The sequence below is a fragment of the Scyliorhinus canicula genome, chromosome 14, assembly GCF_902713615.1.
Source record: "Scyliorhinus canicula chromosome 14, sScyCan1.1, whole genome shotgun sequence".
Classification (NCBI taxonomy): Eukaryota; Metazoa; Chordata; class Chondrichthyes; order Carcharhiniformes; family Scyliorhinidae; genus Scyliorhinus; species Scyliorhinus canicula.
Window position 1 is genome coordinate 37,025,179 of NC_052159.1, and position 24,805 is coordinate 37,049,983.

At 46.9% G+C, this 24,805-nt stretch overlaps 1 long non-coding RNA gene across 1 annotated transcript in view; it reads right to left on the reverse strand.

The window, feature by feature from the left end:
• Positions 1–24,805, reverse strand: part of LOC119977816 — a 222,908-nt gene that overhangs the window by 9,786 nt on the left and 188,317 nt on the right. The window lies entirely within an intron of this gene.

Genomic DNA, 24,805 nt, shown 5'->3' on the forward strand with positions numbered 1-24,805 from the left:
CGTAGAGTTCCATGCCCGCCACCTGACCGAAATGCCCCGCCACCCACAATGCTTCCTCTGGACGTGCCCTACCACGAGGCCATTGATCTACCAGCAATCCTGCCAGCCCCTGCGGCCACCGCATTGGCAGCGGTCCCGCCTATCCAAGTGCAGGCAGCCCCTGATCCACCCTTGCGGCGATCAACAAGAATTCGTCGCCCGCCACAAAGACTAAACTTATAGACTGAACTTTTGTACATCTTGTTACCTCATCATTTTGACTTCTGTAATTATCGTTTTACCGTTTCATCTGCCCTATATCTGCACTAGCGACACCTTCCTATGTATATAAGTTCATTTTAGCACATTCTGTACATAGTCACACACATATACACATCCACACGCACATGCACCTTAATATTTATTATCTGAAACAAAAAGAGGGGGAGATGTCATAATATACATCTATGTATATAATGGAGTGCAGACAGGCAGTGATTGACACACAGGATGACCAGTAAGCACACAGAACAGAGAAGCCAATCACCAGACAGGACACTACCACTATAAAGCCAGAGGGCACTAGGTTTCCCGCTCTCTCTGGACCCAGCCACTGAGACAGTCAGAGTTCGTGAGTTAGCCAGTGCAAACAGTAAGTCTGGTCAGGCTAGTACTAGGTCTCCAGTCAAGTCAGTATAGTGTCAACCCACAGTTGAACATGTATATTAGTTAAGACGTTAAATAAAATTGTGTTGCATCTTATCAAGTGTTGCAGGTCTGTCTCTCGCTGCACTGCATCAAGTGCAGTCCACGTCGACCCAGCCTGCCTAACACATCAGTAGACAGGGCAAGGTGGCACCTTGGCACTCCCTTTTTACCCTGGCATTGCCACCCAGGCACTCTGGCAGTGCCCCCTGGTAATTTCCAGGTTGGCCCTGCTAAGCTGGTAGGGGCACAGCCAGAGAGGTGTGCCAGTGTGCTCAGGTGTCAGATTAAATTTCAAGGGATCGAGCCCAGTGGTGCCTTATCAGGTGGACGAGTGGAGATGGGGTGTTCCCAGGGGCCTCCCCAGAATTTGGGGGGGAGGGGTATTGAAAATGGGGAGGGGCTGGAAGGGAGGGGGGAAGATCGCAGCAGCCAGATAAAATGGCGCCCCAATCTGCAAAGAGCCTTTCAGAAATGACTCTAAATGCTGCCTCAGCAGAGAGAGAAACTCCCCCAGGCCTTAAAAAATGGCAAAGTGCTATGAATAGCGGAGTGTTTATTGGAGCTGCAGCTGCCAAGAAAAACACTGCTAAACACGCCCGCAACCGGACATCGACTCTTTCCAGTTAAATCCCGTCTTCTTTTCTCCTTGAATCATGTTGGGGGATCTGTAAAACCTAGCTGAACTACTGGAACAGGCAGACTTGGTTCAACATCTCATCTGAAGACGAGCAACGTCTGAAATGCAGCACTCCCCCGAATATTGCACTTAACTCTCAGCAAAGGTAATTTGCTGAAAAAACATTAAGTGGGCTTGAGGCAACAATTTCCAGCTAAGCCTATACAAGGATATTTTGCAAACATGTGGAGCATTCCATGGTTAACTTTCCTTTATGAGTCTATCAGTTCCCATCCCTTGTCTATGACACTGGATTTAAGGGGTTTGATTCTCCACCAGAAAGGTTACAACTCCCCATAGGATTAGTCAGTTTATTTAATGAGCAGCTAAACCATTCACATCAGATAATCAAAATGAGTCACTGGATTAGCTAAATTCAAAATGTAAATCAATGCAATACATGGTGGTTCAATGAAAGTGTTTCAGGTCCATGGCCAAAATCAGTGCATGTGAATAAATTTCTTCTAGAATACTATTCCACATTATTTTCACAGTATTTAATCTACAATTTGCTCTGGCTGTGCTGAGCGCTGTGCGCTTCTGGAAAATAGTTGTGGTTAAAATATGAGAAACTGAAGTAACAATAGATGCCATTCACCAATTACAAAGTAGCACTCACTCTCTAGTTACACATATTATTTCCAGCACCAGTCTTTATTGTCCCATTACTGGTTACCTGAATAAATATTTTGATATCAACAAATGTTATAACTTTCCCAGGAGTACGTTCCTCCATATTATGTACGAAACACAACTGCAAGAGAACCCCTATCTGTCTCTTTCAGAATTCATCTGACCATACCCACCCCAACAGAGCACTATTCATTTCCTACTACTTTCCGTTAACTATTTTTAGACGAGCATACGATTTTCTGTGAATGCGAAGATGTATTCCCAGAAGTTTAAGTTGAACAAACAAACTTTGATTACAAGATTGTTTCATAGGCTGCTTGCTTTGTGCTGGTTCATAGGGCAGCACGGTAGCCTTGTGGATAGCACAATTGCTTCACAGCTCCAGGGTCCCAGGTTCGATTCCGGCTTGGGTCACTGTCTGTGCGGTGTCTGCACATCCTCCCCGTGTGTGCGTGGGTTTCCTCCGGGTGCTCCGGTTTCCTCCCACAGTCACAAAGATTTGCAGGTTAGGTGGATTGGCCATGATAAATTGCCCTTAGTGTCCAAAATTGTCCTTAGTGTTGAGTGGGGTTACTGAGTTATGGGGATAGGGTGGATGTGTTGACCTTGGGTAGGGTGCTCTTTACAAGAGCCGGTGCAGACTCGATGGGCCAAATGGCCTCCTTCTGCACTGTAAATTCTATGATTTGCTTTAAAGTAGACAGCAATTACGTTTAAAACAGATCAGGTACTTTTAGATTTGAAAACATGTCTTGATGGCAATACTGACGGCTGGAGCGCTCTCTACTCCTCAAGTGGTCCATGTATGTACGAACGATCCATCCCTCCATATCTACTTGGTATGAAAGGAGTCTGGTCTCAGAGACAATAATTCCTGGGCCCATAACATCTTGGTTCCCCAGTGTCGGGCTTCGAGGGTGCCCCAAAGATGTCCTGGGGAATCCCTCTGATATTCTCAGGTAAGGGTTTACCTGGCAATTATCCGGAAGAGCTAACGTCCCCTGGGCAATTGCATTGAGCAAACCATCTAACAAAGCTACTTAAGTCACTAAATTCAGACGGTGCTGCCAGTTTTACCCTCTTAGTTACTCTGAAAGAGTTAGAAGAAAAAAAGATAAAAGCAAATTACTGCGGATGCTGGAATATGAAACAAAAAGAAGTATTTTCCAATATTTTCGTAGAAGCAAAAAAGCACTTGCAACTCAGGAATAACTATTTCAAAACCCAGATCGAGCCTGTGCAGGAGACACTTATACCTAGCCAATCAAAGCATCCCACCTCCATGGATTTCCCACCCCAAACCCCTCATTCATGCAGGATTCCCCACCGTGACCCACAGACCTGCCCAGCCCAACCAGACCCGACCCCACACCAGTCCCCGAACCCGAACTACCACCCCCTCTCAACCTGACTCTGCCCAGGTACCACCCATGTCCAACACCCCACTCCTAATATCCAACTCCCTACCCCGAGGTCCAATTCCCCACCCCCAATGTTCAACTCCTCACCCCCTGATGCATGATCAATCACTACTGAAGCGAGATTGTAGTCCAATTGAAGGCTTTCATGAACAAGTAGTTACCCCAGCAGCTCCGGTACAGAATGACTGCTGTGGGTGAAACACAGACTCTTATGCTCCGCCTGCTGGGTGGAACCAACAGGCAAGTTCGACCACTCATACTACAGTATAAGGTACATCCCACCTAGGTACCGCAATACCCCTAATATAGCGTACCACACCCCTGATGTCCAAACCCCTCACCCCCTGATGTCCAAACCCCTCACCCCCTAATGTCCAACCCCCCACCCCACGATATCCGAACCCCTCAAACCTAATGTCCAATTCCCCACCCACCGAGCTCCTATTCCCCACCACCCCATGATATCTGAACCCCTCATCCCCTGATGTCCGAATTCCCCACCCGCGATGTCTAACTCCCTACTACCCCCTTAGGTCCAAACTCTTCACTCCTGGACACTGCACATCCCCTCCCTGTCACATCCACCGATTTCTGGATTCCACCCCCCAACATGTCCGGATCCACGGCGCTCGCCGCCAATCCGATGTTCGAACCCCCACATCAAATTCATTTACCTTAGAATCTTAGCTTCTCGCTGTTAATGAGACTTTTAAACGCACTTGGTTTACCCAACAAGTGCTCTGCTCCTTTTAGACCGCTGCGGGTGCCAGGGATCTGCTTTGCTGCTTGAGTCTCACCCAACCTGAATCAGGATGACTGGGCGATACATGCACTTTTCAATTTAAGCGCAGCTAAGTTGGTAGGAAGTGGCAATCTGCCACTGGTTGCCCCTCGGAGGAAGTTGCAGACCTTGGGGTCCAACGTGGCCCACTACAGAAGTTTTTCACATTTATGGCTTCATCTACCATAGATTTCTGTGCAGTACTGTGCGAATCATGGCTTATTTCAGATTACTTTGGCTGGTCCCTGGCAACTTTGGAAACACGAGGCTCAGTCTCCTTCTGGCACAGAGTTTCATTTACAGCTCTGCTTGTGGAAGACCCGTTGTTGAATGTGGACTGGGTACGTTAGCTCAGAAGGAAGCATGAGGCTCTCGTTTCCAAGGGTCCTCTGGACAGGTTCTTTAGGCAAGAGGGTGATGAGTACCTGGAACGCATTGCCAAGGGAGGTTGTGGAAGCAGATACATTAACAGCATTCAAAAGGCATCTTGACAACCACATGGATAGGATGGGTACAGAGGGATACGGCATTAGAAAATGCTGAGGGTTTTGGCCAAGGGTGGTATCATGACCTGTACAGTCTTGGAGGGCCGAAGGGCCTGTTCCTGTGCTGTATTGTTCATTGTTCTGTGAAACTGGAGCACCTGGAGAAAACCCACACCAACATGGGGAGAATGTCCAAGCTCTACACAGTGACCCAAGGCGGGAATTGAACCCGGTCCCTTGCACTGTGAGGGAGCAGTGCTAACCACTGTGACACCTTGCTGTCCTTCACTCTTAATTTATGAATAAATACCCTCTTTTGGCCACTGGGAAGGTTCTTGACACTTATGTATTGGGATTCCAGGAAGTAATCGTCTCTCATCACATATCATCTATCATTTGGTGCTCCGGCAAATGGGAGCCAGACTCTTGCGTATTTATTCCAGTGTTCCAGTGTGTTCTCCCTCTAATCAAGATGCCCTATAGATATGTAATGTTTTGACATGATTCATAACATGTGTTTAACTGATCTCTATGATCATGACGGATCCGGAGCCAATTTCATTGTATCTGGAATGAATCCAGAACCATTGATGAAGTCAGATGCAAAGAATTAATTCGATGCATCTGCTGTATCCTGATTTCTATTATATTTCATCCAACTTTACCTTTAAAAAATTGAACCAGTCTTCAACTCTATGTTGCAATACGTCGACGTATAAATTGATGACACATGTTGTCACTGACTGACTTTATTTCTGTTTTGTTCTTACTCCCATTAATGCTCAGGTTAGTTACCTTCAATCAGCATTTAAACTGTGCTTATTTTTCCCTCTTTGTACCTTTTAATATAATTCTTAACACCCTTCTTTGAAATTGACAACTTTGAAAATCCACCACGCTGACCTTTATAAGGAAATAGCCTTCCATTCCAAATTGCTCAAATCACTTAACTTTTGAAGAATTTCTCCTAAATAGTCCCTGTTACAAGTTTCATGACTTAAAGTTTGTTCATCTAAAATTATGCCTCAGCATTAAGGATGAACTTTGTTCAGTGAGCAACACTCCCATCCGAAAATGTAGCATCCCGAAAGATTATTTTATAAGATTATATTACTCAGTGCCTTTTAACAGGCTTTTATCATTTAAAATTTCCAGTTCAAGTCAGCATTTGAGTAGTTAGCGGGAGTGCTGCCCATAGTCTATTGTTCACTGTTGAGCTCCATATCAGTGTTATCAACAAAGGGACAGTTTGACCAGGTGGTTGCCCCAAGAGGATAATGCAGGTAAATTAGGGATCATTCTTAATGTTTAGATTTAAGTGGTTGAATGGTATGCCATGTTTCACTGTCACCTGGTTAGGATGCATTTTTTATATCTCTGTATGTATACAGAGAACTTCAGTGGCTGGATTCTCCATTCCTGAGACTGGGGGCTGGATTCTCCGATTGCTAACGGCAAAATCGATTCCAATGAGAAATGGTGCTGGATTCATTAAATCCGCGATTGACACTCAGTAAGCTGACAAGCTGCAGCTGCATATACACACTTCACTCCCCACACACACTCATCCCAGCCAACAAAGTGGCACTGGTCGCGCTATCAGCACACTATTGCGATGTTGGAGACATTCCGTACACCCTCTCTCCCCCGCAGAGGCCACAGCACCTGTTTCACAATTTTTGAAAGCACAAGTGCACCTTGCCATTGGGAATGCCCCCCCCGGTGGAGGTGGATAATCGCGAAGACCCGGGAGAATACCGGGTCAGACCCGCTAATGATATGTAATCAGCGTTACCTGTACGTGCACAATGGAACGTGACCCCGGCGCCCACCGCGATTTCGGCGTCGATTTCGGCGTCAATTTCGGCGATTACTCCGCCCAATTGCCTTTCCCGATTTCGGTATCGGCCGACGGAGAATACCACCTCTGGTACTTTAGCCAAGTGGCTGATCATTATGTGTGAACTCTCACAGAGCGTTTTAGCAGAATCTTCAACCATGGGGAGAAGCATCATTGCCAAACCAAGCCAGATTCTATCTTCGCCAGCATTTGCATGTGCCCTTAAAACTGTGACATAGTGGTAATGTCAGTGGGCTAGTAATCCAGGGGCCCAGGTAAATCCCCAGGGGATAATAGTTCAAATCCCACCATGGCATCTGGTGGGATTGAAGAGTGGACAGGATAAATTGTTTCCCTTGGTGAAGAATTCTAGAACCAGGGGACATAGATTCAAGGTAAGAGGCAGAAGGTGTAGAGGGGACATGAGGAGAAACGTTTTTACACAGAGGGTACTATGTATCGGGTGCAGGAAGGTGGGATTAGAAAGGGCACCTGGGTGTACTCGGGCTGACATGGACAAAATGGGCCGAATGTCCTCTTTCTGTGCTGTAACTTTTCTATGATCCTATGATTCTAAAGCCTGACATCACCCTGTTCTCTGTGATTCAGCCATTCGCTGGAGAAACCTGCTGAGGAAATTGGATTTAAGTAATTAAATTATTCCTAATATCTGGTTAAATTAAAAAGGTCACAGAGCAGGGATTGTAAACCACCATTCATGGATGTAAGGATCTACCAGCAGTCTCAGAGTTCAATAAACACTGCAACCAAAATGTTCAAATACTTCCAAATCACTATTCATTTCTCTTGGAGTGCTATATACTAAATCTAATATAACACCCACTGTGTCGTGCAAAGAAATAATAATCTTATACCTGTATGAAACTGCAAACATCTGAACCTCCCTCTCAGTCGTCATTCGTCTGGTTATTTTAGCTCCAAGATATTAAAACCTTTGTGTGGTTATGACATTAGGATCGCCTACAACCTCTCCCACACGTCTAGACAAGTTGCTATCTTATTAACTCACACCCCGGTCTTTCAGCCAAGAGCACTTACCATTAGTTTAATTATATGGTTACTGGACTGGAGTTGTCCTGTTTTTCATATCATTGCGTATAGCCAGTTATTCAACAGAGATGCTTTAACATAAATTGAAATAACATGATGTGCATGTAGTTACAGGGACTGTCACAAATAATGATATTCATACCTTTTTTTTGAATGTGTACAGCTGAAATAGGAATTTTCCATGAGGAAAGAGAGAACTTGCATTTATATCGGTCCTTGGATGACCTCAGCACACTCGGAAGCACATTACAGCCAATGAAGAAATGTTGAAGTGTGGTCACTCTTCTGGTGCAGGGAAATGTGATGCACAATTTACATAAAGCAAGTTTATTAGAAACAGCATGATAGAAATGGCCAGAAAATCTCTTCTAGTGATACAGAACATACAGTGCAGGAGGCCATTCGGCCCATCGAGTCTGCACCGACCCACTTAAACCCTCACTTTCACCCTATCCCCGTAACCCAATAACCCCTCCTAGCCTTTTTGGTCACTAAGGGCAATTTATCATGGCCAATCCACTCAACCTGCACGTCTTCGGACGGTGGGAAGAAACCGGAGCACCCGGAGAAAACCCACACAGACACGGGGAGAATGTGCAGACTCCGCACAGACAGTGATCCAGCAGGGAATCGAACCTGGGACCCTCGCGCTTTGAAGCCACAGTGCTATCCACTTGTGCTACCATGTTGATGTCAGTTGAGGGATGGATATCGGTCAGGAGACTGTGGAACTTCGAGTTGAATAATACCTTGGGACCTTGTATATTCACCTGAAAGGGAAAACTAATTTTTTGCAAAGGCATGATGCGGCATGCACCCGAAGCCCCATTTACCTTCACAGGTGACTAGGTTCCAGAGAAGCAGTGGTTTAATCTCTGAAGACATGTTTCTAGGGGCTATGGCATACCTGAGAGCACAGTCCAATTTGCTGCACGCCACACAATTTTAAATTGTGTGCGATCTAATGGAAATGTTTCTGGACATGGTCGACCCGAAAGGGATCAGAGTCCTGTAGTAAGCGTGTTTAGCCTGGTGTTTCCCAGCTTTCGCAGCACTGAGAAACACCACACTATTTAACTCCCAGTCAGGTAGATGTGGGGCCTTAGCGGGGAACACCCCAATGAGGCTGCACTTACTCCCATTTTTTGCACGGAGGAGCTCCACTCACCAGAACTCCCCAGTGCATGACTTCCCGACATGACCTCCAAACCCCCCTAAAACCCTAAATCACTTGTAAGGAGGTCCTCAATTGCCCACTCGACCCACCTTCCCTTTCCTCAGGGTGCCCCCAGGCCCTAAAAGCATAGGAAGAATGCAAGCTTGGCACCTTGGCAGTGCCAGTCTGGCACCATGGCAGTGCCCCTCCCAGCTAGCTGACAGTGCCACCTGGGCACCGTAGCAGTGCCAGTCTGGTACTCAGGTGGCACTGCCAGGGTGCCAAGCTGGCAGTGCTAAGGGGCTCGGGCAGCACCAGCAGTGCCAATGTGCCACCCTTCCCAGAGGACAAGCACCTGGGACACCCCCATGAGTGCCATTCCATCTGGTCCCCGATTGTGGGCACCAGCAATGAACAGCGCTTGCCCAAGATCTCCAAGGTGAGGGGGTTAGATCCCGACGTCTTGGCTAGATCGTGGGAGTGCATGTTAGAGTGAGACAAGCTGTCTCACTCTAACATGCAGATTTTCCAAAAAGTGGTCTGGCCACAATGGGCGGGATTCACATTGCGACGTCTAGCAAGATCGCGTTAAGGGGGGAGCGGAGGGCAACAGGGAATGGGGGTTCAGGCAGGCCTGCTGTGAAGGTTAACATGATAGAGGCTTCACATGTATCAGCTGTAACATATTTTTATATTTAATAGTGAACATTTAACAGTTGCATTCCCCATAGTTACAGATAATGACCCCCTCCGTGCCCACTCGGTGCTCCTCACTCTTCTTAATCTTTCGTGGTCTACCTCTATGTCTAGGTGTAAACCTCATGATGCACATCAGAGGTGGAGGCAGCCTGCTGTTTTTGCACCCTGTGGCCTTTGATTCCCTTGGCGTATTGCCTCTGGAGGGCCTGGAGTCAGAGGACCCTGGCTGATTTACTGGTGTCACTGACGCTGCCATGCTACCCTGTTCTGCCCACTGCCCTTGAGATGTGTCGGAGACAGGACAGGAAGTTTCAAAAGAACTGGAGACCCCGTTGTCTTGTTCATGGCAGGCTCCGGGTTGGACTCCAGTGCTTCCTCCTTCCTGATGGTGCCCGTTGGGCCCTTGGGAACTCCATGGGATGGAGGGGCAGTGGGAGTGAGAAAACCAGAGTTATCTGACTCTGCCAGTCCTGGTGGCTTTCCATTGTCTACACCATGGAGTCAATGCCCTCAGTGATGGTCCTTAGTGACTGGGACATGCTCTGGAATAACTTGGTAATTTTCATCTGGTTCTGGGACATGTCCTTCATTGACTGGGACATGATGTCGAGGCCCTCAACCATAGTGGTCACAAAATGAACCATGCCTTGGGCACCACTACTCAAGGCGCGGACGCTCCAGATTTTGCACTGCAGTGGCCACTCAAGCAGTGTTGGTCTCGTGCCACGCATTGTTGGCACCATCTCCTGTGCCTGAAGACTTTAGGACTCCTCCAATTGGCTATGCAGTCGCTGGAATATACCTGACATCCCCCCCTGAATGTCATGGCTGTGTCCTGCCAACTGCATCAGCTGTGGGGAGAACCTTGCCAGAGGCTTGGCATCTGACTGAAACCCAGCTGATTCCTGGGATCCAGCAGACCTCCGACTGCTGACTCCCTTGGATGTTCCGCGTCCACCTGATGTGCAGCAATAGCTTGTGGTGCTCATCAGACTTTGCCCCAGAGGCCAGGCCACTAATGCTGCCCACCGAGGTGTGTGTGTCTGCACTAGTGGAAAGTAGGGGTAATAGCTGTGATGCCTCAATGGTGGTCTCTTCACAATTCACTTCTGAGGTGGTCTCTTAGTTGATGAGGTGGGAAAGGACTCATCAGATGGAGATCCTGCGAGACATGTGGTCAGTGAGACATGTCTGACATGAACTACTCAGTTAGACAGGTCATCTGGGTGAAGGGGCAGTGGATCCTCACCTCTGTGGCGCAGATCAATCTCGCTGTCGGTGACTGCTCTCTCTTCAGACAACCCCGCGATTTCCAAGGACTGTACCTCATAGAGATTTTGCACTCAGATCTCTGGCATCCTGCCCCCCCATCTTGGCCCTTTCCCATTTATTATGAGTTATCTTCTCCTGCGGGGTCAAAGTGAGGTTATTGTGAGCCACACGCTTGATAAATCGGGGGAGTCTATAGCAGGTGGCATGTGTGGGCACCCCACCTAGGCATGAAGGGGTTGTGTTGGTGGGTGCCAGGAGGTTCTGTGGAGCAAGCATGAAGATCAGATGTGGGGAGGGTGTGAGGTGCTAGCCAGTGATTTGTGGGGGGGAGGCAGCTTTTGGGAATTTAAGAGTTGGCAATGGGAACTGATGCCAGGAGAGAGGAGGTAACTTACCCTTGCAGCTCAGTGAAGGGCGTTGTTCTTCTTCCGACTTTGGATGGCGGTCCTCCTCGTCATGCTGCCTGCACTGGTAGCCTCTGCCACTGCCGCTCAGGTGGCATTGCTGACCCTGCTGCTGGTCCTCTGACCCCCTCAGGGGAACAGGATGCCTCACCTCTGATTCACAGTGTCAAGAAGCCTGGCCAGGTTGGCATGCTGAAAGCGAGCAGCAGGTCTGCGCGCTGCCATGCTTGTGTGTTGATTGGGAATGAATGGTGAGGGAGCATTTAAAAGCAGTTCCCCCTTGTTAACAGCAAGAAGCTAAGGCACAGGTCCTGGAAATCAGGCAGCAAGATAGCCAGTAATGCCGAGAAGCTCGAGGGGGCTCATTTTTGGCATTAAGTGCCGTTGAATATAGGCCGCAATTTTGCCATACCGGTTGTTGAGGAACACCCGTCAAACATGCGCAAAATGAGACTTAGAAATATTTTTGTTGAATTTTGCCCATAGTACATCTACTGGCTCCCCTTTATCTACCCCACCAGCAATATCCTCAAAAATAAGATTGACTCTCTGATCATGCTAACATTTCCGAAGTACTTTGTTAAGACTTCCTCCATAAAATCATCCAGCATTTCCCCCACAACTTGTCAGGCTTACTGACCTGCTGTTCCTTTTTTTCATCGCACTCTCTTTTCTTAAAAGCGGTTCGACATTTGCAAACTTCTAATCCAGTGGGACTATTTTAGAATTTCTGCAGCTATTTCTTTTAGAACCTTAGCATGAATGCCATTAAGCCCTGAGGACGGGACCTGTTTTAGCCCCTTTAATTTCTCTAATGTTTTTTCTCTGCTGATATTAATTACTTCAGTTTTCACACTCTTATTAGCCCCTTGATTATTCTATAAGTCTAGTAAGTAATGTGTGTCTCCTACTGTGAAGACAGACAGTAAAATATTTGTTCAATGTCTATGCCATTTCCTCATTCACCATTAATATCTTCCTGTTTCTGCCACTAAGGTGTCAACATTGACTTTTGTTAGTCTTCTTTTTTGTATAATTGAACCCCCAAGTGCACAATGCTATGGAAGTATACTTCATACACAAAACCCTCCTGATCCCCCTCTCTTTAATTTAGATAATGCTACAACAAGCATTTATTAAACTATTCGGAATCTACATTCAAAGTGATCGAAAATGGGATTACCGAGTGTGTGAAATGTTTAAGAGAGCCGGAAGACTTCGCATGCTACATGTTCTTAAACTGGCTATTCCCTGTGTTTAATTGTACGTAAGACCAACAAGCATGGGAACCAGCTTGAAAGTGTTGAGAAACTGTTTTACCAAGAAATGCATACCAAAGTTACTCTGATTTGATTTGATTTGATTTATTATTATCACATATATTAGTATACAGTGAAAAGTATTGTTTCTTGCATGCTGTACAGACAATGCATGAGGTACATAGGGAGGGAAGGAGAGACTAGAGAATATAATGTTACAGTTATAGCAAGGTGTAGAGAAAAGATCAACTTAATACGAGGTAGGTCCATTCAAAAGTCTGATGGCAGTAGGGAAGAAGCTGTTCTTGAGTCGGTTGGTATGTGACCTCAAACTTTGGTATCTTTTTCCTGACGGAAGAAGGTGGAAGAGAGTATGTCCTGGGTGCATGGGGTCCTTAATTATGCTGGCTGCCTTTCTGAGGCAGCGGGAATTATAGATAGAGTCAATGGATGGTTTGCGTGATGGACTGGGCTACATTCACAACCTTTTGTAGTTTCCTGCGGTCTTGGGCAGATCAGGCTGTGATACAACCAGAAAGAATGCTTTCTATGGTGCACCTGTAGAGGTTGGTGAGGGTCATAGCTGACATGCCAAATTTCCTTCGTCTTTTGAGAAAGTAGAGTCATTGGTGGGCTTACTTAACTATAGTGTCGGCATGGGGGGACCAGGACAGGCCGTTGGTGATCTGTGCACCTAAAAACTTGGAGCTCTCGACCATTTCTACTTTGTTCCCATTGATGTAAACAGGGGCATGTTCTCCACTACGCTTCCTGAAGCCGTTGACAATCTCTTTTGTTTTGTTGACATTGAGGGAGAGATTATTGTCATCGCACCAGTTCACCAGATTCTCTATCTCATTCCTGTACTCTGACTCATCATTGTTTGAAATCCTACCCACTACGGTGGTGTCATCAGCAAATTTGAAAAATCGAGTTGATGGGGAATTTGCCACACAGTCATAGGTGTATAAGGAGTATAGTAGGGGGCTGAGGACACAGCCTTGTGGGGCACCGGTGTTGAGGATGATTGTGCAGGACGTTTTGTTGCCTATCCTTACTGATTGTGTCCTGTGGGTTAGAAAGTTCAGGATCCAGTCGCAGAGGGAGGAGCCAAGGCCAAGGCCACGGAGTTTGGAGATGGGTTTCGTAGGAATGATGGTGTCGAAGGCTGAGCTGCAGGCGATAAATAGGAGTCTGACATAGGTGTCTTTGTTATCTCGGTGTTTCAGGGTAGAGTGCAGGGCCATGGAGATGGCGGCTGCTGTGGACCTTTTGCAGCGGTAGGCAAACTGTTGACCTTTTTTGGTACAGAGATGATGGTCGTCTTCTTTAAGCAGATAGGGACCTCAGATTGTTGTAAAGAAAGGTTGAAGATGTCTGCGAATACCCCGCCAGCTGATCCACACAAGACCTGAGTGGTCACCCGGGTATCCCATCCGGGCCAGTGGCTTTCCGTGGGTTGACCTTCGAGAAGGCTGCTCTGACATCTGCGGTGGTGATCTCAGGTACAAGTTCATCCGCGGCTTCTGGGGTGGAGGGCTCGCTCTCGCTGACGCTGACCTCTTGCTCAAATCGGGCATAGAATGCGTTGAGCTCATCAGGGAGCGGTGCGTTGGAGCTGACGATTTTACATGCTGTCATCTTGTAGCCCGTTATGTCTTGCAGACCTTGCCATAGACGGCGGGGATCCGTGTGGCTAGCCTGGGAGTCGAGCTTGGTCTTTTAGCATCTTTGATGGATTTCTTTAGATCATATCTGGCTTTATTGCAGAGGTCAGGGTCGCCTGACTTGAACGCCTCAGATCTGGACTTCAATCAAACAGTGGAATATATACTCCCCCTCTGGATAGAAAGCTCTTCCCACCTCCCATGGCTACTATCTCTTGCCACAACACCCAAAAGCAAATGTTCGATGGAATTACAGAGAAAAGACACCCTTCTATAAATAAGATTTGGAACGATTGGCTACAGACAGCTCAATCCCCTACTTTATAAAACTCAGAAATATTGTATAATAGATTGAGAATTTAATAAACTTAAACTGACAATATATGAACTATGGGGCGGGATTCTCCAACCCCCCGCCATGTCAGAGAATCGCCGTGGGGCGGCGTGAATCCCACTCCCGCCGGCTGCCAAATTCTCCAGCGCCGGAGATTTGGCGGGGGCGGGAATTACGCCACGCCGGTCGGGGCCCCCCACGATGGGCTGAGTGGCCGCCCGTTTTAGGCCAGTCCCACCGGTGTAAATTACAATAGGTACTTACCAGCGGGACTTGGCTGCGCGTGTGGCCTCCGGAGTCCTCTGGGGGGCGCGGATGGATCTGGCCCCAGGAGTGTCCTCATGATGGCCTGGCCCGCGATCGGGGCCCACTGATCTGCAGGCGGGTCTGTGCCATGGGGGCACTCTATTCCTCCGCGTCGGCTGCTGTGGACCTCCGCTCCCGGGAAAAATCGGGCGGTCCGTCGTGAACTCGGCCGAGTTTCACGACGGCCTCGGAGGCCGATCCTCGCCCCCTATTCTCCCCTCCCGGCGGGGCTAGGAGCAGCGCTCCATAACTCTCGGCCGCGGGGGCATCGCGGGGAGCACTAGGGGGCGTGAAATTTGTCAGGGGGCCCTCCCGCGATTCTCCCACCCGGCGTGGGGTGCGGAGAATCGTGCCCAATTTGTCTATTTTTAGTCTATTTACCCAATCAGCCTTAGCGAACCCCTTTCCTCTCATGTCTATGCAATGGGCTTTTTTAAACAGAAGATTTTTGTTTTGAGCTTCAGTATGTTGCTCTTAAACCTAATGTGGAACTCAATTGTATGATGATAATACCGTAATGTTCCACAACATGTTGTTCTCGGAAACTGTTACAAAAGGATACGAAAAACTCATCTTCTACACTATTTGCAAATTTCATTTGGCCAGTCTCCCTGAGGGTTAAAACATCCCACAAGCGTCAATTACCTTTTGCTTAATGCTCTGTCCAATGGTATAATCACTACTGGGGGCCTATATTCTAATCTCCCTACCACTTCCCTTCACTGTGCCCCCATGAAATTGAGTTGAAGAAAAGCTGTAATTGCGGATCAAGTGAAAAAAAAGCATGATAGCTGTTGTTCTTGCTGTCTGCATAGAAATGGTCCCGCATTAACTTTGCATAGAGCTCTTTAACTGCAATTTAAAAAGACAATGAAGGTGAAGACTCGGGCAGGATTTTCCAGCATGTTTTCCAGTGGCTCGCCATGATCGCTGGAGGGATCTTCCGCTCCCGTCAATGTCTACAGTGTCTTGCGTGGCCCGCCCGTCCTATTGCTGGGGGAACTGCCATGGGCGCTCGACTTCAGTGGGACCAGAAGAAGATATGAAGATATGGGTTCAACGACACGGAAAAGTAGGAGAAATGTTAAGAGGAAATATAACTTAGGAGAGGTTACTGATCGAGGTGTTAAGATTCAAAACAGAGGTATAAAAGCCAACGTAAGTGTACTTTACCTGAATGCTCGTAGTACTGTATTCGGAATAAGGTAAATGAGTTGATGGTGCAAATTATCGTGACTGATTATGATTTATGACTATGACATGGTTAAAGGATGGTCACGACTGGGAGTTAAATATCCGAGGGTATCAAACTATTCGGAAGGACAGAGTGAATGGTAAAGGAGGTGGTGTAACTCTGTTATTTAAGGATGACATCCGGGCAATAGTAAGGGATTAAATCAGTGCTATGGAGGATAAGGTTGAATCCATTTGGGTGGAAATCAGGAATAGTAAGGCAGAAAGTCACTGATTGGAGTAGTCTATAGTCCACCAAATAGTAACATTATGGTGGGGCAGGCAATAAACAAAGAAATAACTGATGCATGTAGAAATGGTACAGCAGTTATCATGGGGGATTTTAATCTACATGTCGATTGGTTTAACCAGGTTGGTCAAGGCAGCCTTGTGGAGGATTTTATAGAATGTAACCGTGATAGTTTCCTAGAACAGTATGTAATGGAACCTACGAGGAACAAGCGGCCCTAGATCTGGTCCTGTGTAATGAGACAGGATTGATTAATGACCTCATAGTTAGGGATCCTCTCGGAAGGAGGGATCACAATATGATGGAATTTAAAATACAGATGGAGGGTGAGAAAGTAAAATCAAACACTAGTGTTTTGTGCCTTAACAATGGAGATTACAATGGGATGGAAGAAGAACTAGCTAAGGTAGACAGGGAGCAAAGACTTTATGGTGAAACAGTTGAGGAACAGTGGAGAACCTTCCAAGCGATTTTTCACAGTGCACAGCAAAGGTTTATAACAACAAAAAGGAAGGACGGTAGAAAGAGGGAAAATCGACCGTGGATATCTAAGGAAATAAGGGAGAGTATCAAATTGAAGGGAAAAAGCACACAAAGTGGCAAAGATTAGTGGGAGACTAGAGGACTGGGAAATCTTTAGGGGGCAACAGAAAGCTACTAAAAAAGCTATAAAGAAGAGTAAGATAGATTATGAGAGTAAACTTGCTCAGAATATAAAAACAGATAGTAAAAGTTTCTACAAATATATGAAACAAAAAAGAGTGGCTGAGGTAAATATTGGTCCTTTAGAGGATGAGAAGGGAGATTTAATAATGGGAGATGAGGAAATTGCTGAGGAACTGAACAGGTTTTTTGGGTCAGTCTTCACAGTGGAAGACACAAATAACATGCCACGGACTGATAGAAATGAGGCTATGACAGGTGAGGACCTTGAGATGATTGTTATCACTAAGGAGGTAGTGATGGGCAAGCTAATGGGGCTAAAGGTAGACAAGTCTCCTGGCCCTGATGGAATGCATCCCAGAGTGCTAAAAGGGATGGCTAGGGAAATTGCAAATGCACTAGTGATAATTTACCAAAATGCACCTAGACTCTGGGGTGGTCCCGGCGGATTGGAAATTAGCAAACGTGACACCACTGTTTAAAAAAGGACGAAGGCAGAAAGTGGGTAATTATAGACCAGTGAGCTTAACATCGGTAGTAGGGAAGATGCTGGAATCTATCATCAAAGATGAAATAGCGAGGCATCTGGATGGAAATTGTCCCATTGGGCAGACACAGCATGGGTTCATAAAGGGCAGGTCGTGCCTAACTAATTTATTGGAATTTTTTGAGGACATTACCAGTGCAGTAGATAATGGGGAGCCAATGATGTGGTATATCTGGATTTCCAGAAAGCCTTTGACAAGGTGCCACACAAAAGGTTTCTGCATAAGATCAAGATGCATGGCATTAAGGGTAAAGTAGTAGCATGGATAGAGAATTGGTTAAATAATAGAAAGCAAAGAGTGGGGATTAATGGGTGTTTCTCTGGTTGGCAATCAGTAGCTAGTGGTGTCCCTCAGGGATCAGTGTTGGGCCCACAATTGTTCACAATTTACATAGATGATTTGGAGTTGGGGACCAAGTGCAATGTGTCCAAGTTTGCAGACGACACTAAGGTGAGTGGTAAAGCAAAAAGTGCAGAGGATACCGGAAGTCTGCAGAGGGATTTGGATAGATTAAGTGAAAGGGCTAGGGTCTGGCAGATGGAATACAATGTTGACAAATGTGAGGTTATCCATTTTGGTAGGATTAACAAGAAAAGGGATTATTATTTAAACGATAAAATATTAAAACATGCTGCTGTGCAGAGAGACCTGGGTGTGCTAGTGCATGAGTCGCAAAAAGTTGGTTTACAGGTGCAACAAGGTGATTAAGAAAGCAAATGGAATTTTGTCCATAATTGCTAGAGGGATGGAGTTTAAGACTAGGGAGGTTATGCTGCAATTGTATAAGGTGTTAGTGAGGCCACACCTGGAGTATTGTGTTCAGTTTTGGTCTCCTTACCTGAGAAAGGACGTACTAGCGCTAGAGGTTGTGCAGAGGAGATTCACTAGGTTAATCCCAGAACTGAAGGGGTTGGGTTACGAGGAGAGGTTGAGTAGACTGGGACTGTACTCGTTGGAATTTAGAAGGATGAGGGGGGATCTTATAGAAACATATAAAATTATGAAGGGAATAGATAGGATAGATGCGGGCAGGTTGTTTCCACTGGTGAGTGAAAGCAGAACTAGGGGGCATAGCCTCAAAATAAGGGGAAGGAGATTTAGGACTGAGTTTAGGAGGAACTTCGTCACCCAAAGGGTTGTGAATCTATGGAATTCCTTGCCCAGTGAAGCAGTTGAGGCTCCTTCATTAAATGTTTTTAAGAAAAAGATAGATAGTTTTTTGAAAAATTAAGGGATTAAGGGTTATGGTGTTCGGACCGGAAAGTGGAGCTGAGTCCACAAAAGATCAGCCATGATCTCATTGAATGGCGGAGCAGGCTCGAGGGGCCAGATGGCCTACTCCTGCTCCTAGTTCTTATGTTCTTATCCCGCTGGCGGGAAACGCCAGAAAATCCCGGTCCATGGTTTATAAATTTGCTCTGATTGCTATTTGCTCACAACATCCAAGTCAGGAGTGAGGTCGACAGTAAATGGTGAATTATAGCCATTAAATAATTATCCACTGTGCAAATTCATTGGCCAATAACCTCTGAAGATTGGCCATCTCCAGCGGACTGCCTCTCTCACCAGACTGACCTGCACTGGGATTCGGAAGCCCCCTTCTCATCCACCCTTCTTCACTCAGGCTGGATCAGACTGGAGCAGCGAAGCTGAATAACCGGCAACATTGTCGTGGAGTAACGGGGACACAGAGAGGTATGTTACCCCCCCCCCCTTTTACCACAGTAGCTGTTGCAAAGGGGAGGGAAGGGGGTCAGTCCAGGAGAGGATCAGTCTGGGATGGAGGAAGTGGGATCAGTCCAGAAAGGGGGGTGGGGAGGGTGAGTCTGGGATGGGGCTAAGTCTGAGAGGGGGGGTCAGTCCGGGAAGGAGTTCTGTCTGGGAGGCGGTTTCAGTCTGGGAAGGAGGCAATGGGAACAATTCAGGAGGGCGGGGGTGGCGTTGTTAGTCTGGGATGGGGCTAAGTCTAAATGGACGGTTCAGTATTGAAAGGATTTCAGTCTGTGAGGATGGAGATCAATCTGCGAGGGATGTCAATCCGGAAAAAGGTTCAGCCCGGGAGGGGATCATCCCAGGAAGGAGGAAGGGGGTTCCGTCTGGGAAGGTGCATTAGTCTGGGAGGTAAGGAGGGGGTTCAGTCTGGGAAGGGGCTCAGTTTGGAGGTAAGGAAGGGGTTCAATCTGGGAAGGGGGTCAGTCGGGAGGTAAGGAGAAGGTTCGGTCTGGGAAGGGGAGTCATTTGGGAGGTAAGGAGGGGTTCAGTCTGGGAAGGGGGCCAGTCGGGAGGTAAGGAGGGGGTTCAGTCTGGGAAGGGGGTCAGTCGGGAGGTAAGGAGAAGGTTCAGTCTGGGAAGGGGAGTCATTTGGGAGGTAAGGAGGGGGTTCAGTCTGGGAAGGGGGTCAGTCGGGAGGTAAGGAGGGGGTTCAGTCTGGGAAGGGGGTCATTCCGGGAGGGGACTCAGTTCGGACGGCTCAGTCTGGAAGGGAGGTCAGTCCGAGAGGGAGGTCAGTCCTGGAGGGGTGGTAATGGAACGGGTCAGACCGGGGATGGGGGGGACAGCTGGGGGGGAACATGACACGTCAGGCCGAATGGGAGGGGGTTTCAGGCTGCAGGTTAAGGGTCAGGTGCAGCAGGGTTGGGAGTTAAGGCTGTGATGGCGTTCAGACTGGGATGGGGGTCAGTGTGGGAGGGGGGAGGGTGCGATCAATCCAGGTCACACCGGGAATGTGGGTTGTGTTGGGCCAGGGTGATCTTGTTGGGATGAGGCGGGGTTTAGACAGGGCATGGGGTGGGGGGGTTGGAGCAGCAGTGTGGGGGTGGTGCGGTGGGTCCCCGGGGGGAGGGTCCTGTTTGTGCGGCTATCTGTGCAAAACTGGGTCAGGATGTTTAATAGTTACTCTGATGTTTGAAGTTTTTTTTCCTTCTAGCTTGTTCACTGTAACTATCCAGGGTAAAATTGGCAGAAACATTCGAAGTTACCGATTTAAATCGCTTCTGTCAGATGGTTCTCAGCTTCGTGCAATTGTCCTGGTGAAGTTAACGCTTCTGGGAAATTGCCAGATAAACTCTGCGAGGAATTCCCAGTGCATCATATTTACCCCCTAAATGTGCACTGGGGAATCTGGAAGTTATGGACCATTAATGTGTGTGCTTCCTAAAATGTACAAATCGAGCTTTCTTCCATGAAACAAACTTTTGTTCAGCTATTCATCGAATCAAATCATGGTAAGATATAAATAATTTCAACATATTGCCAACAAAGGTTTTGAGGCCACTAATCAAATCTAATGTTGGGGGACATGAAAAAGAAATCAAAACATTTGCACAACCTTAGCCTCAGATAGTGTTGCTATTGCTGGCAAATAGATGTGCTTGGGATAAAAATTTTCCTCTTTATTTAGATAGAAATCTCAAAAAGTCATTTTTTTTCCCCCCAAGTAAACTGAAGAAAAACAAGCAGGAATGCTGGCAGTACCTCAGTAGCGTTGGTTAGATTTTGTTTTACGATAGAGGAAAATATACCAGGATAAACAGAATAAATAATGTGGTTTGAGTGCCACTCACAAATGTATGTTCCTTGAACGTGAGGACGGTTCAGTCGAAAATACGTTCAAACATATATATATACTTCTTTAGCACATTATTCATGAAAGGCTGTGCAGTTTGTGGGCGGGGGTGGTGCGGTTTTATGCAACAGCAGTTCATGAACAGATAATGACAATTTAACTGCATCTTTTTTTTGGAAGGAAGAAGAAAATTTTAAAGGGAAAACCTGCATTTATCTGGCACCTTCCATGACTTTGGGTTTTCCCAAAGTGCTTTATAGCCAATAAAGTTCCTTTGAAGTGTAGTCACTCTGGGAAAAGTGGCAGTTCATTTCTATGCAGTAAAGTCCCACTCTGAATTCCAGAGTTTCGGGCCAATGCGTCAATCAAAATGACAACCAATAGTAAGGTGAACAAAGGAGGAGATGCACAAGAGATAAGAATCAAAGGAGTGGAGTGTTTAGGAATGGGGGGCTGGATTCTCTGATTCTGTGGTATGTCCCCCATGCCGGCGTGGGAACGGTGGCGTTTTACACCAAAAATACTGGCACAAATCAGCCACCGATTCCCTGTTTTGCTGGTGGATAGGAGGGAGGCAGCGTAGAGCATCCCTCTCTAGCTGCCGATACGCCCTGGAGAATTGCCGGGACCGTGACCGCGCACATGGCAGCAGACTGCAGCGGACCCGGCCCACAAAATAGTCCCTCCCTTGGGCCGGCTCGCATGCCCCAAACCATCCCCCCCCCCCCCCCCCCCCCCCCCCCCCCCCCCCCAAAGTGTCCTCAGCCCCGAATAATGTGCCCACAGATCGCCCCTCTCCCGACTGTGGCGGCACTGGACTGAGTCTGCAGCCGCCACGCCGAGTTCCCGATGGGTGAGACCACACGTGTTCCACGTCGTCGGGAACTCGGCCAGTCCGAGGGGGGGGGCATTGGGAGACGGGCCTCAAGCAACGTGCTGAGGTTGTTGATACGTGGCGAGGGGACGGAGCATCGCGAAAGCGAAACTCGGATTCTCCGGCTGGTCGGCCAACGCAATTTCAGGCTGAATTAAGTTATGATTCGGTAGAGGTGATGACATGGAGGAATTCAACACAGATGAGAATTTAAAGGTTTGGAATCATTTCTAACAGCAAGAACAGGGGTGAAAGGCAGGCAGGCAGAGAAGGCAGCAGAGTATTGGACAAGCAAAATGTCTGAGAACAAATTTATCTGGTATTGGATATAATGGAGAAGCAAATGTATCTTCCAGCTGCCTCTTTCAAAATCTATGATGTATCATAATAAGGAAGGAAAAAACACAGAATTACATTTAATGTACACACAAGTAACTGGCTGAAATGCTGCAGGATGACTCTTGTAACCTGACAAGGTGCATCCAAAAGGCATCCAGAAACTAATTGCCATCTCTGGCAGAGACAAAGGAACATAATGGCCACCTCATCAAGAGATCCCTGTGTAATGCCCAGAATGATTTTTGTGTATTTGTCTTCCCACTTGGAATATACAAAGAATGGGTTAAAAGCCAGCAGACAGCTGTCCCAGGATGCCTGTCGGTGTGTGTTCTGTGAGAACAAGTGCTGGAGGTTTGACACCGAAATAAAAGCCAGCAAGCATGCTCACAAAACTCCTGCAAATTTCGCAGGTTTTTCTAAATATCTCTCTCTCTGACTGTGGAAGTCAGTCAAATCAGCAGAGTCTGCATCTGAAAACAGAATGGGGAAGCTTCAATGCAAAACGACAGAACACTGGGATTGCCAAACCGACTATTCGCCTGCTGAAGTCAACTCTAATAGAACTTCAAAACCTTCTATTCACCTACTGAAGTCAACTCCAATGGAATCTTGAGTTGCAGCAGACTCAACACTCAATCATTTACTCCTCACAAGTCAATGACTGTTTATTTTATATATACTTATTTTGAATTCAAATCACCATTCTATGAATTTATATGCATTTGTTTTATCTTTTTCTTGCCCTTAGTAATTAATAAATGTTCTCCATCTTTACCTCATGAAAGCCTCGGTAAGAAGGGTAGCAAGGATAATCCAGGTAACTACGGGCCGGTACTGCCTTACGTCAGTGGTAAGGAAATTACTGGAGAGAATTCTTCGAGACAGGATCTACTCCCATTTGGAAGAAAGTGGACGTATTAGTGAGAGGCAGCACAGTTTCGTGAAGGGTAGGTTGTGTTTCACTAACTTGATGGAGTTTTCGAGGAGGTCACAAAGATGGTTGATGCAGGTAGGGCAGTGGATGTTGTCTATATGGACTTCAGTAAGGCCTTTGACAAGGTCCCTCATGGCAGAATGGTACAAAAGGTGAAGTAATACGGGATCAGAGGTGAGCTGGCAAGATGGATACAGGACTGGCTAGGTCATAGAAGGCAGAGAGTAGCAATGGAATGGTTCTTTTCTGATTGGAGGGCTGTGCCCAGTGGTGTTCCACAGGGATCAGTGCTGGGACCTTTGCTGTTCGTAGTATATATAAATGATTTGGAGGAAAATGTAACTGGTCTGATTAGTAAGTTTGCGGATGACACAAAGGTTAGTGGAATTGCGGATAGCGATGAGGACTGTCAGAAGATACAGCAGGATGTAGACCGTTTGGAGACTTAGGCAGAGAGATGGCAGATGGAGATTAATCTGGATAAATGTGAGGTAATGTATTTTGGAAGGTTTAATACAGGTAGGGAATATACAGTGAATGGTTGAACCCTCAATAGTATTGACAGTCAGAGAGATCTAGGTGTACAGGTCCACAGGTTACTGAAAGGGGCAACACAGGCAGAGAAGGTAGTCAAGAAGGCATACGGCATGCTTGCCTTCATTGGCCAGGGCATTGAGTATAAGGATTGGCAAATCATGTTGCAGTTGTATAGAATCTTAGTTGGGCCACATCGGAGTATCGTGTTCAATTCTGGTCGTGATCCTACCAGAAGGATGTGGAGGCTTGAGAGAGGGTGCAGAAGCGATTAACCAAGATGTTGCCTGGTATGGAGGGCATTAGCTATGAGGAGACGTTGAATAAACTCAGTTTGTTCTCACTGGAACGACGGAGGTTGAGGGGTGACCTGATAGAGGTCTACAAAATTATGATGGGCATAGACAGTGTGGATAGTCAGAGACTTTTTCCCAGTGTAGAGTGGTCAATTACTAGGGGGCATAGGTTTAAGGTGCGAGGGGCAAGGTTTAGCGGAGATGTACGAGGCAAGTGTTTTTACACAAAGGGTAGTGGGTGCCTGGAACTCGCTGCCGGAGGAGATGGTGGAAGCAGGGACGATAGTGACTTTTAAGAGGCATCTTGACAAATACATGAATAGGATGGGAATAGAGGGATACGGACCCTGGAAGTGTAGAAGATTTTAGTTTAGACAGGCAGCATGGTCGGCACAGGCTTGGAGGGCCGAAGGGCCTGTCCCTGTGTTGCACCTTTCTTTGTTCTTTGTTTAAATTGACTCCTTTTAAAACATAACTATTGAGTCTCGGGAAACAGTTATCCGTGAAATGAATTCTTTCAAGATTAAATCTTGTTGTGACCAACCGAGGGGGTTGACTTTTTTCTAAATTCATTTAAGGGATGCGGGCATCCCTGGCTAGGCCAGCATTTATTGCCCATCCCTAGTTGCCCATGAGAAGATGGTGTTGAGCTGCACTCTTGAACTGCTGCAGTCCCTGGGTGTAAGTACACCCACAGGGGGAATTCCAGAATTTTGACCCAACGCCAGTAAAGGACTGGTGATATATTTCCATGTCAGGATGGTGAGTGGCTTGGAGGAATACTCCAGGTACTGGTGTTCTCAGGTATCTGCTGCTCTTGTTCTTCTAGATGGTAGGGGTCGTGGATTTGGAAGGTTCTGCTTGAGGAATCTTGGCGA